Source organism: Salmo trutta, chromosome 10 (assembly GCF_901001165.1).
Source record: "Salmo trutta chromosome 10, fSalTru1.1, whole genome shotgun sequence".
NCBI classification, from domain to species: domain Eukaryota; kingdom Metazoa; phylum Chordata; class Actinopteri; order Salmoniformes; family Salmonidae; genus Salmo; species Salmo trutta.
This window is the reverse complement of record NC_042966.1, coordinates 16107337-16124163: the sequence shown is the minus strand read 5'-3', so window position 1 is coordinate 16124163 and position 16827 is coordinate 16107337. Positions and strand designations below refer to the sequence as shown.

Here is a 16827-nt window from a genome sequence, read left to right as displayed (position 1 = left end):
TTGTTGATGAGCATTTCCTTATTTCTATTACAGCATATTGGATGAATGTCATTCACATGCCATTCACCCAGCTCAATGCAACATCAATAGGTTTAGGCTTCTACATGATACTCAAATTTGCTCATCATGAGGTTGCTACAACCTAGCCTACAAATACAAATGTATAAGGTAGGCTCACAGGTCGAAAAACAAATTGGAGTAATCAAGGTGAGACAGTGACACATGCAATACTGTCTTGCACATTCTTGCCTGCATCTAGCTGATCTAGAGTGTAATCATTAGTCCAAACAGTTGCAAAATATTTTGTTTTGCATCTAAAGCCAGAGTTTCTATTGGACAAATGCAGGTAGGTCCATCCCTGTTTTATTCAGTTTACTTCCGTTTAAGAAACGTTTGCAACAGAATCGGCAGAATGAACACACCCCTGATAACCCAAACACACACAGTTCACTTTCATAGCAGCCATACAAACAGCATCATCACATTTACGTGCTTTCCTCTCACATTTTCCCTTCACTTCTGGACTTCAGTGCACAACACAACAGCTGTCTGTAACGAGGCAAGAAACCTCTCCAAGCCAGATCTTCATACCATAACCGCTAACCGTTGCACACAGCCCACATCGTTGTCACCATATTAGCCAACGTCATAGTCAACATAGGTACAATCCAATCCATGTGTACAATCACACAGTACAGTGTGCAGCAAGCAGTTTAGCAGTTACGTGAGCGGGCCCCGGTGGCAATAAATTAATAAAACTGAAAGCTTACCTTGACTTGGAAGAGTTGGAGAGTTGGATAGCCTTAGCCAGCTAGCTAACATACATAATATCCCTCTCTGTTTGAGTCAGGTTGTTGAGTAGGCTAAATTAGCTGAATTTGCTAGCTAAGTCAAAGTGAAAAAAATACAACAATATCTCTCTTCTGCTTTGCCTTAATTTTTTTTAGAAATTAATGTTCAAAACTGTTCAAATATTGTCTTTCTCTCTCTTTGAGTCAACTACTCACCACATTTTATGCACTGCTAGCTAGCTGTAGCTTATGCTTTCTGTACTAGATTAATTCTCTGATCCTTTGATTGAATGGACGGTATGTCAGTTTATGCTGCAAGAGCTCTGATAGGTTGGAGGGTGTTCTCCGGAAGTCTTCATAATTACTGTGTAAGTCTATGGAACCATGAGCCTCCTAGGTTTTGCATTGAAATCAATGTACCCAGACGTGGAAGGAAAATCGCTGTCCTTCGGCTACTACACCATGGTGCTACCTTACAGAATGTTGTTAATAAGGCTTCTATTGACCTTCAATGCAAAACAGTGTTTTAATCAGTTCTTTGGTGGCGTGAATGTATTTAGTATAGTTTATGTAAAAAAGGTTAACTTTTTAATGTTTCAATATTTACATTTTTATGAAATTCACTGAGTAGGATGATCCTCACTTTCTTCCTCTGAGGAGCCTTCACTAACACTCCTGTATCCCTGCACATTGTAAATATGGTTTTGGCACTGACCCTGAAACTGACAACGAATATAGCTTACTTACTTTCTCATGTTCTTCGTATTTCTATTTTTGTTGTGTTGTGTTTTTGTACTACTTGACTTTATAATTTTTTCAGTAATACTCCATTGTTGGGAAAGAACAAGCAAGAAAGGCTTTTCACTGTACTAGTGCATGTGACAATAGAAACTTGAAACACACACACACAATGATAGAGCTTTATATGGCAATGACACTAGAAAAACGGAGCTACGGAGATGTATCTGGTGTGTGCGTGCCTGCAGATGTGCGTGCCTGCTTACATGAGTGTGTGTGTTGCCGTGGGGTTAGCACTATATGAAGGAGTTGAGTAGTGAAGGTATGAATAAATATCTAGGGTAAGTTTCATGTTATCCAGCTACTGTAATAGGCTAGTCAGAGTGGTAAAGATGACAGTCAGCCACACATCTCTAAACAGGATAGTACAGAGTTCACAGAGCCTCATTACTGTTCTTAGAAAATAGCAATCTCACGCAGGTCTAGGACTCGTTTCAGCCAGGGTTCAGTTGCGTTTCCCACATGCTTTATGATGCAGATCGGGACACCAAATGCTCTAAGGTCAAAATCCTACAGAGATATTTTTATTATCTTTATTTAACTAGGCAAGTCAGTTAAGAACAAATTCGTATTTACAATGACAGCCTAGGAACAGTGGGTTAACTGCCTTGTTCAGGGGCAGAAAGACAGTATTTTTCCTTGGCAGTTCAGGTGTTCGATCTAGCAACCTTTCGGTTACTGGCCGCCACGATACAGTCACAACCAAAATGATTGGCACTCTGTGATATAGATGATCAAAAAAAGACTATAAAATAAATACAAATACTGAGCTCTATTTTCATGAAATCCAGCAAATGTAAATGCTTGGAGTTTTCTAAACGGCATTGGCACTTGGAATGGAGCCCGTCCTATGGTCAAATGACAGGAAAATAGAGCTCTTTGGCCATGCACCACAGTGGTGGGTTTGTCGTCAAAAGAATGCAAACGCAGAAAATAACCACATATCTACTGTAAAATAGGTCGGTTCACCTTTGATGTTATAGGTCTATCTTGGTTCCACTGGTCCATTGAGCCCTTGTTAAGGTCAATGGCATCATTAACTCTACCAAGTACAGGACATTTTAGCCAAAAACCTGATTGCCAGAAAGGTGAAACTTGGCCACAATAACCCCAAGCACACATCACACTGCGTAAAGAAATGGTTAATTGACCACAAAATCAACATTTTGCAATGGCCATCTCACTCTCTGGAATTGAATCCCATTGAAAACCTGCCCTTTGAATTGAAGAGGGCAGTCCATTGCACAGACAAAGGATATCAAGGATCTGGAAAGATGATGTATGGAGGAATAGTCAAAGATCCTTCCCAGTGTGTTCTCCAATCTCATAAAACATTTTAGAATAAGGCTCAATACTGTTATCCTAGCCAGGGGATGGTGCCAGATATTGAAAACAGTGGTACCAATAAAAAAAATCTGACTTGATGAAAATATTATTTGTATCTGAGCAAACGTATTAGTATAAATTAAAGTTTCCCATTTTTTGGGAGAATACAATATACAGCTGTTTTTTTATTATTTATTTTATACAGTCTTTTTTGCTCATTTTTATCAAAGGTGCCAAACATTTTTGAAGTTACTGTTTGTGAAAGTGCCCATAGAGTACCACCATTTTGTTGCCAAAGAAACACAGTAGAACTCATTTAGATGGGCACAACAACAAAAAAACTGTCAGCAACTCAAGTAAAAATGTATATTTCCAGTTCTGCACTGTTGAACAGTATATAAATGTAATATATATATATTTATTCAACAGAATATTATAATAAACGACAACCACTGTGATTATTATTATTTGACTTTGCTGGTCATCTATGAACATTTGAACATCTTGGCCATGTTCTGTTATAATCTCCACCCGGCACAGCCAGAAGAGGACTGGCCACCCCACATAGCCTGGTTCCTCTCTAGGTTTCTTCCTAGGTTCTGGCCTTTCCAGGGAGTTTTTCCTAGCCACCGTGCTTCTACACCTGCATTGCTTGCTGTTTGGGGTTTTAGGCTGGGTTTCTGTACAGCTCTTTGTGACATCAACTGATGTAAGAAGGGCTTTATAAATACATGTGATTGATAGTTGTTAATAAGGCTGTAACAGTAGATTCTACTCCAGTTTATCTAAATAAATTGCCATATTGAAACTGAACCCATCCTAGATAGTTGGAGAAGGAAGGACGGGTCATGAGATCAAGGAAAAAGAGCATGAGATCAAGTGCCAACACACACACACACACACACACACACACACACACACACACACACACAGTGGTGTAGTCATGCCTGGAGAAGTGAGTATACTTAAATTTGGCCCCAAATTTCCCAAACGGCCCGCCGTTGCACTCGGAATGACCGAAAATGTTATTGGCCTACTATTGAAACAGATAAATGAGGCTGTCAACTTAGTCAGAAATTCACAGGTTTCAGATGTAATCGTTTAACATTTTAAGCTAAACATTCTGATCTGTTCCATTATTGATTACACTACCTTAAAAAGTGGGTACAGTATATGGCGTACACTTGCGTATGCCTTCCACTGCGCACACACACACACACACATACACACACACACACACACACACACACACACACACACAAGGCAGGTAGCCTATCATTTAGAGCGTTGGGCCAGTTAGAGCGTTGGGTCACTAGTTCAAATCCCAGAGCCAACAAGGTGAACAAGCTGTCGAAGTGCCCTTGAGCAAGGCACTTTACCATAATTGCTCCAGGGTCGCTGTTGATAATGGAAGACCTTGGATGTCTCAGGAAGAGATGGGATATGCAAGAAAACACATTTGCAATTCACACATTAATACACACTTGTACATGTGTGAAAAAGGCCAAATATAAGCACCCACCAAATTATTATTATTATTCTCACACACACACACACACACACACACACACACACACACACACACACACACACACACACACACACACACACACACACACACACACACACACACACAGATAACATTCAGCAATACCGACCGTGAAAATAGTCAAATCCCACTTGGACAAAGTTCAGCTTTACACCATTCTCTGGTAATCAGCCCCCTTCACACCTCCTCTACTGCCCTAGAGTGTCTAAGACACAGGTGTCAAACTCATTCCACGGAGGGTCGAGTGTCTGCGGGTTTTCACTCCCTCTCTTGGACTTTATTGATTAATTAAGGTCACTGATAAGTCAGGAACTCCCCTCACTGGTTGTCTGGGTCTTAATTGAAAGGAAAAACCAAACACCAGCTGACACTAGGCCTTCCATGGAATGAGTTTGACACTCCTGCATTAAGATAACTATTTTTGGTGCTAGGTAGAACCCTTTTTGGTAATAAAGAACCCCCTGTATATGGTTCTACCTAGAACCCTCTATGAATGGTTCCACCAGCCTTATTAGCCTTTAAGATTAAATTATTTATGATATTACATATATCATAAGGCCTTTCTTTGAAGGCCCTTTTTCTAACCTAAAACAGTGGTGTTAGGAAACTCCTGGTTAACAGGCCACATCAGCCCTACTTGTCCCATTATGCTGGCTTAAAAATTGAAATGTAATTCCTATTGGAATCCAGACAGGGTTAGGATATCCAACAAGTGGAATTATTTATCACCCGCAACATGCATAGCTTCTAAAGCCATGACATCAATTTCTGGAATTTTCCAAGCTGTTTAAAGGCACAGTCAACTTAGTGTATGTCAACTTCTAACCCACTGGAATGGTGATATAGTGAATTAAAAGTGAAAAAATCTGTCTGTAAACAACTGTTGGAAAAATTACTTGTGTCATGCACAAAGGAGATGACCTAAAAACTATAGTTTGTTAACAAGAAATTTGTGGAGTGGTTGGAAAACAAGTTTTAATGACTCCAACCTACAGTTGATATCGGAAGTTTACATACACTTACCTTACTTACCTTACCTTCAAACTCAGTGCCTCTTTGCTTGACATCATGGGAAAATGAAAAGAAATCAGCTAAGACCTCCACAAGTCTGGTTCATCCTTGGGAGCAATTTCCAATCGCCTGAAGGTACCACGTTCATCTGTACAAACAATAGTACGCAAGTATAAACACCATGGGACCTCGCAGCCGTCATACCGCTGAAGAAGGAGACGCATTCTGCTCCTAGAGATGAACGTATTTAAATCAATCCCAGAACAACAGCAAAGGACCTTGTGAAGATGCTGGAGGAAAAAGGTACAAAAGTATCTATATCCACAGTAAAACAAGTCCTATATTGACTTAACCTGAAAGGCCGCTCAGCAAGGAAGAAGCCACTGCTCCAAAACCGCCATAAAAAAAACAGACTACGGTTTGCAACTGCACATGGAGACAAAGATTGTACTTTTTGGAGAAATGTCCTCTGATCTGATTAAACAAAAATAGAACTATTTGGCCATAATGACCATCGTTCTGTTTGGAGGAAAAAGGGGGAGGCTTGCAAGCCGAAGAACACCATCCCAACCGTGAAGCACAGCATCATGTTGTGGGTGTGCTTTGCTGCACAAGGGACTGGTGCACTTCGCAAAATAGATGGCGTCATGAGGGAGGAAAAGTATGTGGATATAGTGAAGCAACATCTCAAGACATCAGTCAGGAAGTTAAGGCTTGGTTGCAAATGGGTCTTCCAAATGGACAATGACCCCAAGCGTACTTCCAAAGTTGTGGCAAAATGGCTTAAGGACAACAAATTAATGGTATTGGATTGGCAATCGCAAAGTCCTGACCTCAATCCTATAGAACATTTGTTGGCAGAACTGAAAAAGTGTATGCGGGTAAGGAGGCCTACGAACTTGACTCAGTTACACCAGCTCAATCAGGAGTAATGGGCCAAAATTCACCCAACTTATTGTGGGAAGCTTGTGGAAGGCTACCCAAAACGTTTGACCCAAGTTAAACAATTTAAAGGCAATGCTACCAAATACTAATTGAGTGTATGTAAACTTTTGTCCCACTGGAAATGTGATGAATGAAATAAAAGCTGAAATAAATAATTCTCTCTACTATTATTCTGACATTTCACATTCTTAAAATAAAGTGGTGATCCTAACTGACCTGACACAGGGCATTTTTACTAGGATTAAATGTCAAGAATTGTGAAAAACTGAGTTTAAATGTATTTGGCAAATGTGCATGTAAACTTCTGACTTCAACTGTGTGATATATAACAAAAGTAAACCTTGAATTTGTAGGTTTAAAATATCCCTCTTGTAGCCAGGGTTGACCTATTTTATGAAATGCCATTGACTGGTAAATATACTGCTCAAAAAAATAAAGGGAACATTTAAACAACACATCCTAGATCTGAATGAAATAAATTATTATTATTAAATTATTATATTAAATACTTTTTTCTTTACATAGTTGAATGTGCTGACAACAAAATCACACAAAAAGAATCAATGGAAATCCAATTTATCAACCCATGGAGGTCTGGATTTGGAGTCACACTCAAAATTAAAGTGGAAAACCACACTACAGGCTGATCCAACTTTGATGTAATGTCCTTAAAACAAGTCAAAATGAGGCTCAGTAGTGTGTGGCCTCCACATGCCTGTATGACCTCCCTACAACGCCTGGGCATGCTCCTGATGAGGTGGCGGATGGCCTCCTGAGGGATCTCCTCCCAGACCTGGACTAAAGCATCAGCCAACTCCTGGACAGTCTGTGGTGCAACGTGGCGTTGGTGGATGGAGCGAGACATGATGTCCCAGATGTGCTCAATTGGATTCAAGTCTGGGGAACGGGCGGGCCAGTCCATAGCATCAATGCCTTCCTCTTGCAGGAACTGCTGACACACTCCAGCCACATGAGGTCTAGCATTGTCTTGCATTAGGAGGAACCCAGGGCCAACCGCACCAGCATATGGTCTCACAAGGGGTCTGAGGATCTCATCTCGGTACCTAATGGCACTCAGGCTACCTCTGGCGAGCACATGGAGGGCTGTGCGGCCCCCCAAAGAAATGCCACCCCACACCATGACTGACCCACCACCAAACCGGTCTTGCTGGAGGATGTTGCAGGCAGCAGAAGGTTCTCCATGGCGTCTCCAGACTCTGTCACGTCTGTCACGTGCTCAGTGTGAACTTGCTTTCATCTGTGAACAGCACAGGGCGCCAGTGGCGAATTTGCCAATCTTGGTGTTCTCTGACAATTGCCAAATGCCCTGCACGGTGTTGGGCTGTAAGCACAACCCCCACCTGTGGACGTCGGGCCCTCATACCACTCTCATGGAGTCTGTTTCTGACCGTTTGAGCAGACACATGCACATTTGTGGCCTGCTGGAGGTCATTTTGCAGGGCTCTGGCAGTGCTTCTCCTGCTCCTCCTTGCACAAAGGCGGAGGTAGCGGTCCTGCTGCTGGGTTGTTGCCCTCCTACGGCTTCCTCCACATCTCCTGATGTACTGGCCTGTCTCCTGGTAGCGCCTCCATGCTCTGCACACTACGCTGACAGACACAGCAAACCTTCTTGCCACAGCTGGCATTGATGTGCCATCCTGGATGAGCTGCACTACCTGAGCCACTTGTGTGGGTTGTAGACTCTGTCTCATGCTACCACTAGAGTGAAAAGTGACCAAAACATCAGCCAGGAAGCATAGGAACTGAGAAGTGGTCTGTGGTCCCCACCTGCAGAACCACTCCTTTATTGGGGGTGTCTTGCTAATTGCCTATAATTTCCACCTGTTGTCTATTCCATTTGCACAACAGCATGTGAAATTTATTGTCAATCAGTGTTGCTTCCTAAGTGGACAGTTTGATTTCACAGAAGTGTGATTGACTTGGAGTTACATTGTGTTGTTTAAGTGTTCCCTTTATTTTTTTGAGCAGTGTATAAAGTCATAGATATTTGATAAGCTGATGAATAAATTGTTGCAGGATGTAATCACTGCCACCTGGTGAGGTTATCATAGGGCTAACATATGCCAGGTTATCTGATTGGACTAGCTTCAATTAAGCTTTCTATCTTGTGCAAGTAACAGTTTTAATTGGCTGATATGCATTTTGAGCTGGAGAAACTACCATACGCATTTCATAAGGCCTGAGTTTGACCCTAACACTCACTTTGAATGAAAATCTCCCAGCATGCTCTATTGCAAGTTGATTTTTAGAGTTATTTGTTTCATTATCTATGTTTGTGCATGGTCATTGATTGATTAATTAATATTATGCTACTCAAATATAAATTAAACATTTTCGAAACTAATCCAATATGTTATTTGGACTTATTGCACTCATTACTGAAATGGTTGTTCCAGTTTAGATGCTTTAGGTAGACTCATAGCTTAGTCTTCCCAACCCCGTCAGTCTGATTACAGATTGCGAGTGATTCATTTTTTTGTAAAAGTAACTGCAAGGTGGCCTGTAAACCATCAGTTTCAGCCTATTGTATTACACTCCCAGATAAAAGGTTTCGATTTGTTACTAATGGGGTACAAACACTCATCACTTTGGTGGTACCCTGTAAGGCCATCCTTTGTACCTTTTAGTTATAAGTGCATAATTGTACCCCAGTTCATAACTCAAATCACATCAGGCCTGCAAGTAGAGTTGCAAAATAACTTTCCCAGTGACTTTCCCAAAATTCCCAGATTTTCCAAAAATCCTGGTTGATGACTTGCAAAGTGATGTGTAATTCCAGCCAGAGTTAAGATATCCAACAATATCCATTTTTATTTACCTGCAACTTGCAATCAGAATGAGTTCCAGATGTAGGAACATTATGAGGACACTACCTAGGAAATTTAAACTTGAACAAACATTTCAGTCACAGCTACAAAATAAATCTAAGTAATAAGTTTAGAAACATGTATGTGAAGACTGAGATTTGAATACATAATTGTTGCAGGATGTAATCACTGCCACCTGGTGAGGTTATCATAGGGCTAACATATGCCAGGTTATCTGATTGGACCAGCTTCAATGTAGATTTCTATCTTCACACAGTGCATGCATATAATATATAGAATATACTGGATAAATATATTGGGTATATATTGGATTTTATAAACTGGGTGGTTCGAGCCCTGACTGCTGATTGGCTGACAGCCGTGGTATATATATATATATGTATATATAATCTCAATTAATATTTAAGCAATAAGGCCTGAGGAGGTGTGGCATATGGCCAGTATACCACGGCTAAGGGCTGTTCCTCCTCACGACACAACACGGAGTGCCTGGACACCGGCTTAGCCGTGGCATATTGGTGTCACGACTTCCACCGACGGTGGCTCCTCTCCAAGTTTGGGTGGTGCTCGGTGGTCGTCGTCTCCGGTCTACTAGCTGCCACCGATAATTTTTTTATTTTTCATTTGGTCTTGTCTGTTTTGATTGTGCACCTGTTCCTTGTTTAGGTTGATTATTGTGGGTATTTATTTTCTCCCTACCCGCTTTGTTTCGTGCGGGTTTATTTTCGTTTCCCTGTTTTTATGTTGGGTGACGTGATTTTGTTGATTACTTCATTCAGGTGTTTTCCCTAGATTTTGTTCTAGTGGTGTTTTGGACTGTGTATTTAGGTCCTGTGCATGTATGTTTTGGATGGACTTCATTAAACACTTTTGATTGCATTTACTCCTCTCCTGCGCCTGACTCCTACACCCACCTCTCGTAGAGAGCCGTGACAATTGGCCATATATCACAAACCACCGAGGTGCCTTATCGCTATTATAAACTGATTACCAACGTAAGCAGTAAAAATAAATGTTTTGTTTAACCCGTGGTATACAGTCTGATAGACCACGGCTGTCAGCCAATCAGCAGTCAGGGCTCGAACCACCCAGTTTATAAAATCCAATATATACCTAATATATTTATTCAGTATATTCTATATATTATATGCATGCAATGTGTGAATCAGTAGACTGTACACTCAGTTGCCAGTTTATTAAGTACACCACCCCGTTCATGAAAATGGTTAGTCCCTACAGAGAGTGAGCCATGGCTTGCTATATGAAGCAGTCAGATCGGCATTGAGGTATTCAGTTACTGTTTGACTGAACGTTGCAAAGGGCAAAACTACCACGCTCACAACGACGTTGAGCGTGGTATGATCGTCGGTGCCAGGCGCGCCGGTTCCAGTATCTCAGAAACGGCCGGCCTCCTCAAGCATGACAATGTCTACGGTTTACCGAAAATGGTGTGGCAAAAAAAAAAAAAACATCCATTCAACAACAGTCCTGTTGGCCAAAAACAGCTTGTTGATGAGAGGTTGTAGGAGAATGGTAAGAATCGTGCAAGCTAACAGGCGGGCAACAAACAGGCAAATAACGGCGCAGTACAACAGTGGCCTCAGTATTCAAAATCAGGCCTCAGTATTGAAAATAGGAGAAAGATTGTTCAAACAACACTTCTCCCTCTATTGCGTTTTGATGATATTGTTTACTAGCATGCGGCAACCTCTGTTTTGAAACCCTTGGACGCAGTCTATCATTCCGCAATATGTTTTATCACAGAGGACAATTTAAGGACTTATCATTGTAGTCTGTATAAAAATGTGGGATGGACCTCTCTGTCTGTAAGAAGAGAGCTTCATTATCTTTTATTTACTTACAAAGCAATCTCACAGAAACTCCCTTCATATGTAACTTCATTAAGTTAAGAATCATAAGTTACCAAACCCATTCTCAGGAATGGATAACACTAGAGATCCCTCCAGTCTCCACAGAGCTGGGAAAATCTGAATTTTTTTAGCATCTAATTTGTGGAACAATCTGCAGAGTTTACTGCAGTTAGATGTGCTGGTGCCACTCAGGCAGTTTAAATGATGATTGATTGAGGACCTCAATGTAGTTGAATGTGATTGCTTTTCTGAAATATGTTTATTTTGGTATCGTGTGCTGAATTATATTGTTTTGTACACACAGTATATGTGTATGTTTTATTATTCTGTTTTTATTGTAATGTATGCAGGGCTCTCTTGTAAAATATATTTTTAATCTCAATGTGACTCCCTGTTTAAATAAAAGTTAAATATAAATAAATAAAATGGTAGGAGGTGCCAGGCACACCGGTTTGAGTGTGTCAAGAACTGCAACGCTGCTGTGTTTTTCCACGCTCAACAGTTTCCCGTGTGTATCAAGAATGGTCCACCACCCAAAGGACATCCAGCCAACTTGACACAACTGTAGGAAGCATTGGAGTCAACATGGGCAAGCATCCCTGTGGAACACTTTCAACACCTTGTAGAGTCCATGTCCCGACAAATTGAGGCTGTTCTGAGGGCAAAGGGGGATGCAGCTCAATATTAGGAAGGTGTTCCAAATGTTTTGTACACTCAGTGTATGTATGGTATTGTGTTAAATAAATATAACAAATTAGGATCTCACTTGGTGAAGTCCATAGGACCGAAAATGGGTGAATGCAACAACCATGTCTCTGTCACTAACACATACAGTCATTGGTGGTAACTCTACAATTTACTCAAGGCAAGGCATTCTGGGAAATATTTGTAAAAGCCTTTACACTAAGCAGTGTGTTAATTCAACACTGTTCCGGTGTTGATTTAACTCTGTTATTATTTGTTCGTTTTTTTACAATGGAGAATTTGCTGTGTAGGGGACAGATTAAGTGTTTTTGTTGTTGGAATTTACAGATAACTGGCTGCCAGTAAGTTACCATAAAAACAAGTTACGTTTCTTACAGTGTAGCAGCCAACCTGCCCTTGCTCCAATCCATTGTAATTACAGTAAAATGCTGTGAAATATAAACCATCCATTCATTAATTAATTCCTTACAATTACGGTAGTATTAACTTTTTAACAGTATAATAGAGTCAATTTTTATGGCTTTGATACCATATTTACATTACAGTAGGTGTACTGTAATATGAAATACATAATTTTACTTACTACACCCACGAGTTGCCTGTCATATTCACAGTAACCCCTTTACAATATAATGTTCTACTAGAAGAATAGTGAAAGAGAGAGAGCGGGATGAGGAGAGCAATAGAAAGAGGTGCTGATTGGGGAACAACTGACTTCAGAAGAGACACACACATGGCTGAACACACCGGCACTCAACTCATTTGACTTTCATAAAGGTAGATCTGTGGGCATGTGTTTTTTTGGTTGAGAGGAGCTTTGTTGCCAGGTGATGAATGGTTCCATAGGTGCATATAAAAACATCTGTGGAGGATGCAAGACATAGAGAGAGAAAGAGAAAGAGACATGGGGGGGGTCGGGACCCCCCCCCCCCCGAGGAGAAAATTATTCACATAATAATTCACATTCTCATGGACACACACACACCTGAGGAGCGTCGGGACCCCCGAGGAGAAAATGTAGTAATTATTCACGTTCTCGTGGAAACACACATAAACAGGTGAATGTCTCACAAAACCATATGACCTTGAACAAGGATATATCGCTCAGACCAAACACACACAGACACAAACACACACACCTGAGGAGCGTGGTGGTCTGAATAAATTGGCTCATGTGACGTAAACTACTCCAGATGCTCAGAGTCACCTTGAGAAAAAGAGAGGGCTGACAGGTGATATAGGAAGAAAGAGAAAGAAAGGGGGGAAGGATAAGATAGAGATATTAGTGGAATATGAGAAAAGAGAAAGGGAATGGGGATAGGGGGAAGAAAAGAGGAGTATGATTAGGGAGGGGAGAGGAGCGGTTGGATAAGGAAGAGATTGTCACGCCCTGATCTGCTTCACCTGTCCTTGTGATTGTCTCCACCCCCTCCAGGAGGCGCTTATTTTCCCCAGTGTATTTATCCCTGTGTTTCCTGTCTCTCTGTGCCAGTTCATCCTGTCTGTCTCAAGTCAACCAGCCTGTTTTTCCTGTGCTCCTCCTTTTGCTGTTCTCTCTTTTGCTAGTCCTCCCGATTTTGACCCTTGCCTGTTTTCTGGACTCTGTACACTCCTGCCTGACCAGTCTGCCTGCCCTGACATCGAGCCTGCCTGCCACTCTGCACCTCCTGGACTCTGATCTGGTTTTGACCTTTTGCCTGTCCACGACTATTCTCTTGCCTTGGAACTAATAAATATCAAACACTCAAACCATCTGCCTCCCGTGTCTGCATCTGGGTCTGGCCCTGAGCCCTTATAGAGATATTACATTGTGAATGGGTGGAGGTATAGAGAGGAGGGAGGGAGGGAAAGGGGATACCTAGTCAGTTGCACAACTGAATGCATTCAACCAAAATGTGTATTCTGCATTTAACCCATCCCCTCTGAATCAGGAGAGAGAGGGGTGAGTGTGGACATATTGGGGAGCATGACAAAAGGGACCATGTTTTGTTTCTAATAAAATATACGTTGAAGATATCTATCGATTTGAACTGAAATACTCTAAGATATTTTATTAACAATCTGTGGTAGTAGTTCAATTCCAGTAGTCTATTGCAATATTTTGACTGATATTTGGAATTTCCATTACTTCCATATTAAATATTTTGTACCCTGCACCTGAGAAGTGTTTGATGTGTGACATTTTTTTGATTAATTGTGTGCCACTCACGTCATGTCTGAGTCACTCTCCAGATCAGGCGACGTGATTGGCTTAGCCAGCAGGAGCGTTAATTACCTTGGCAACACCAAGATTCCAGGCTCGGTGCCCACATTCATCCCATCCATCACAGGAGCCGGAATGACTTTAGCATTACGATACGAAGATTTCGAAATTCCAATCCAAAACTGTTAACTGACGTAAATGGGCAGACGTGACACACTAGACATCAGTAATAAAGGTTGCTCTCTGGATAGCTTCTGGACTGATCGCAAAGAAACACAGAAAAAAACATCTGGTGAGCAGACTCTGTTGGAGCTTGTATGAGGAAAACTGTAACATAAAAAATAAAATCAAAAAGTTTAGCCCTAAAGTTTTAGACGTGTTTCTTCAAACAATATCAAATGGGAAAATCTTCATTAGTCCAAATATATCTGATTTCAAAACAAAACTGATCTTTATTTTGTTGAAATTAATGCAGGATTTGTTATGCCAGTGGGATGCAGACAGACATTTACAATATATCCCTGTAGCTCAGTTGGTAGAGCATGGTGTTTGTAACGCCAGGGTTGTGGGTTCGATTCCCACGGGGGGCCAGCACAGGAAAAAAAAAAAAAAAATGTATGAAATTGTATGAAATGTATGCATTCACTACTGTAAGTCGCTCTGGATAAGAGCGTCTGCTAAATGACTAAAATGTAAATGTAAAATGATATCAAGAATCGTGTGTTGAGTGGCAGATAACAAAGACGCCATTTCCTCTTTCACAAAGAAACCCTCAAAATTGTTGATGAGGAAAAATTATTACATTGCTTTACATATTGGGCACGATATGATCTTTTTCCATCTAGAGATTTTGCGGTGTGATTTGTCATCACTTCTATGCTGTCACCAGCCTATTAGACCAGAGGATCCAATTCTAAGGCGCTCCAGTTTCTGAATGGTTCCAGGATGGGTTTTGGGGAGCAATTTGAGCGTGGCACCGGGAGCGGTGAGGTTCTTTATACAATGGTGTGTACACAGGCCATACATCATCAGTACTGTCAGACACACATGCACATATTGTACACACAACGCACACACAAACATGTGCACGTACACGTACACAGTCTACACACAGTAACCATGACAATGGTGAGCTTTTCCCTCTTTCATTACGTAAAGAGGCGGCTCACATTGTTGTTGACTATACTCAAGATGTCGCCAAACTATCGCCTGTGTGTGTGTGTGTGTGTGTGTGTGTGTGTGTGTGTGTGTGTGTGTGTGTGTGTGTGTGTGTGTGTGTGTGTGTGTGTGTGTGTGTGTGTGTGTGTGTGTGTGTCACCAGGCTGTCACCTCTCTCCTCATCCTTCCAAGGTGGAAGGCCCCTGTGGTCTGGCTGGCACCAATCACCCCAGCAAATGAACTACCCCACCACAACCTGCCACACAGCCAGTCCCGACAAGGAGCGTGGCCAGGCTGCCAACGACACACATACAGACACATTTTGCCAGGCTGCCAAAGAGCTACAGAGCTCCCACTGAACGCATAGCCCTCTAATTAACTAGGGGTGTAAGTCTCAACCCCTCTGTACTCCCTCACCCCTCCTCTCTGCACCCCTAGCACCAAGCAGACAATATAACCGGTATTATTAACTGGCAGATACATTGTGAGGTGGGGCGAGAGATATTACTCAGGTTACTCATGTTATTATTATCACAGAATTTCATTTGTTTTACATGAGGGATATTGACCATGTTCCAGGGTTTGACACTTTTTTTCCTAAATTACCACAAAAACCAGGGATGAAAAAGATACAATTCTGAATAGGAAGAGAGGAGATGAGAGGAAAAAACAGAGTACATTGAGAGAGGTGAGGATAGAGTTCATTCTGGTTTTAACCCCAGAGGAAATCAGCATGGACGAAGAACCATTAATAAGAGTTATCTCATCGTTGTCCCCCATCTGACCAACACATTTTCCCCCTCCAATGGAGACAGGGGAACGACCTTCACCGTCTGGATTCACAGATGGCAGATTTCTGGTCACCCCCCCCCCCCACACACACACGCACACACACATCTAAACACACGCACACACACACACACACACACACACACACACACACACACACACACACACACACACACACACACACACACACACACACACAGGCGTCTTGAACACCAACAACTGATCAATGTTTATGTTTCCAAAGATTAGGATTATAGTTTGAGTTAATGTGTGTGTGTGTGTGTGTGTGTGTGTGTGTGTGTGTGTGTGTGTGTGTGTGTGTGTGTGTGTGTGTGTGTGTGTGTGTGTGTGTGTGTGTGTGTGTGTGCTGTAGAGAGATGAAGGCAGTATGTCAAACTGCAGTGTTTAATCTATGGCCACTATGACTTGTATAGGACAGTAAAACACTGGTTATTACACCAAAGACACCATGCCATTTAGTCTATAGTTCACCCTGAGGTATATGTTTGTGTGTGTCAATATGTTTGTTTCAAAGCTGTAAATAGTAATGGATTTCTATCACATTTTCATCCCACTCTAAAACATAATGATGATTATTATTTTGAGGCTGTTATTCTTTACTGTATCGTAATGTCACTCAGGAAGTGTAGGACAATTCCCGTTTGTCTTCCTCTTTCTCTGCAAAAAATATCACATTTCTGTTGTCCTACAATTCCTGTAGTTCTCTGTTGGTTTCAGAGGCACATACAGTAGTACCAGGGCTCCGGGCAGCCGAGCGGAAATGGAGGAAAACTCGCCTCCCTGCGGACCTGGCATCCTTTCACGCCCTCCT

The 16827-nt window shown here is 41.6% G+C and overlaps 1 non-coding gene across 1 annotated transcript; it reads left to right on the top strand.

Moving 5' to 3' along the window:
- Positions 1–14565: 14565 nt before the first annotated feature.
- Positions 14566–14638, top strand: trnat-ugu (transfer RNA threonine (anticodon UGU)). The gene has a single exon. It is a non-coding gene; the product is annotated as a tRNA-Thr (tRNA).
- The last annotated feature ends 2189 nt before the right edge of the window (positions 14639–16827 follow it).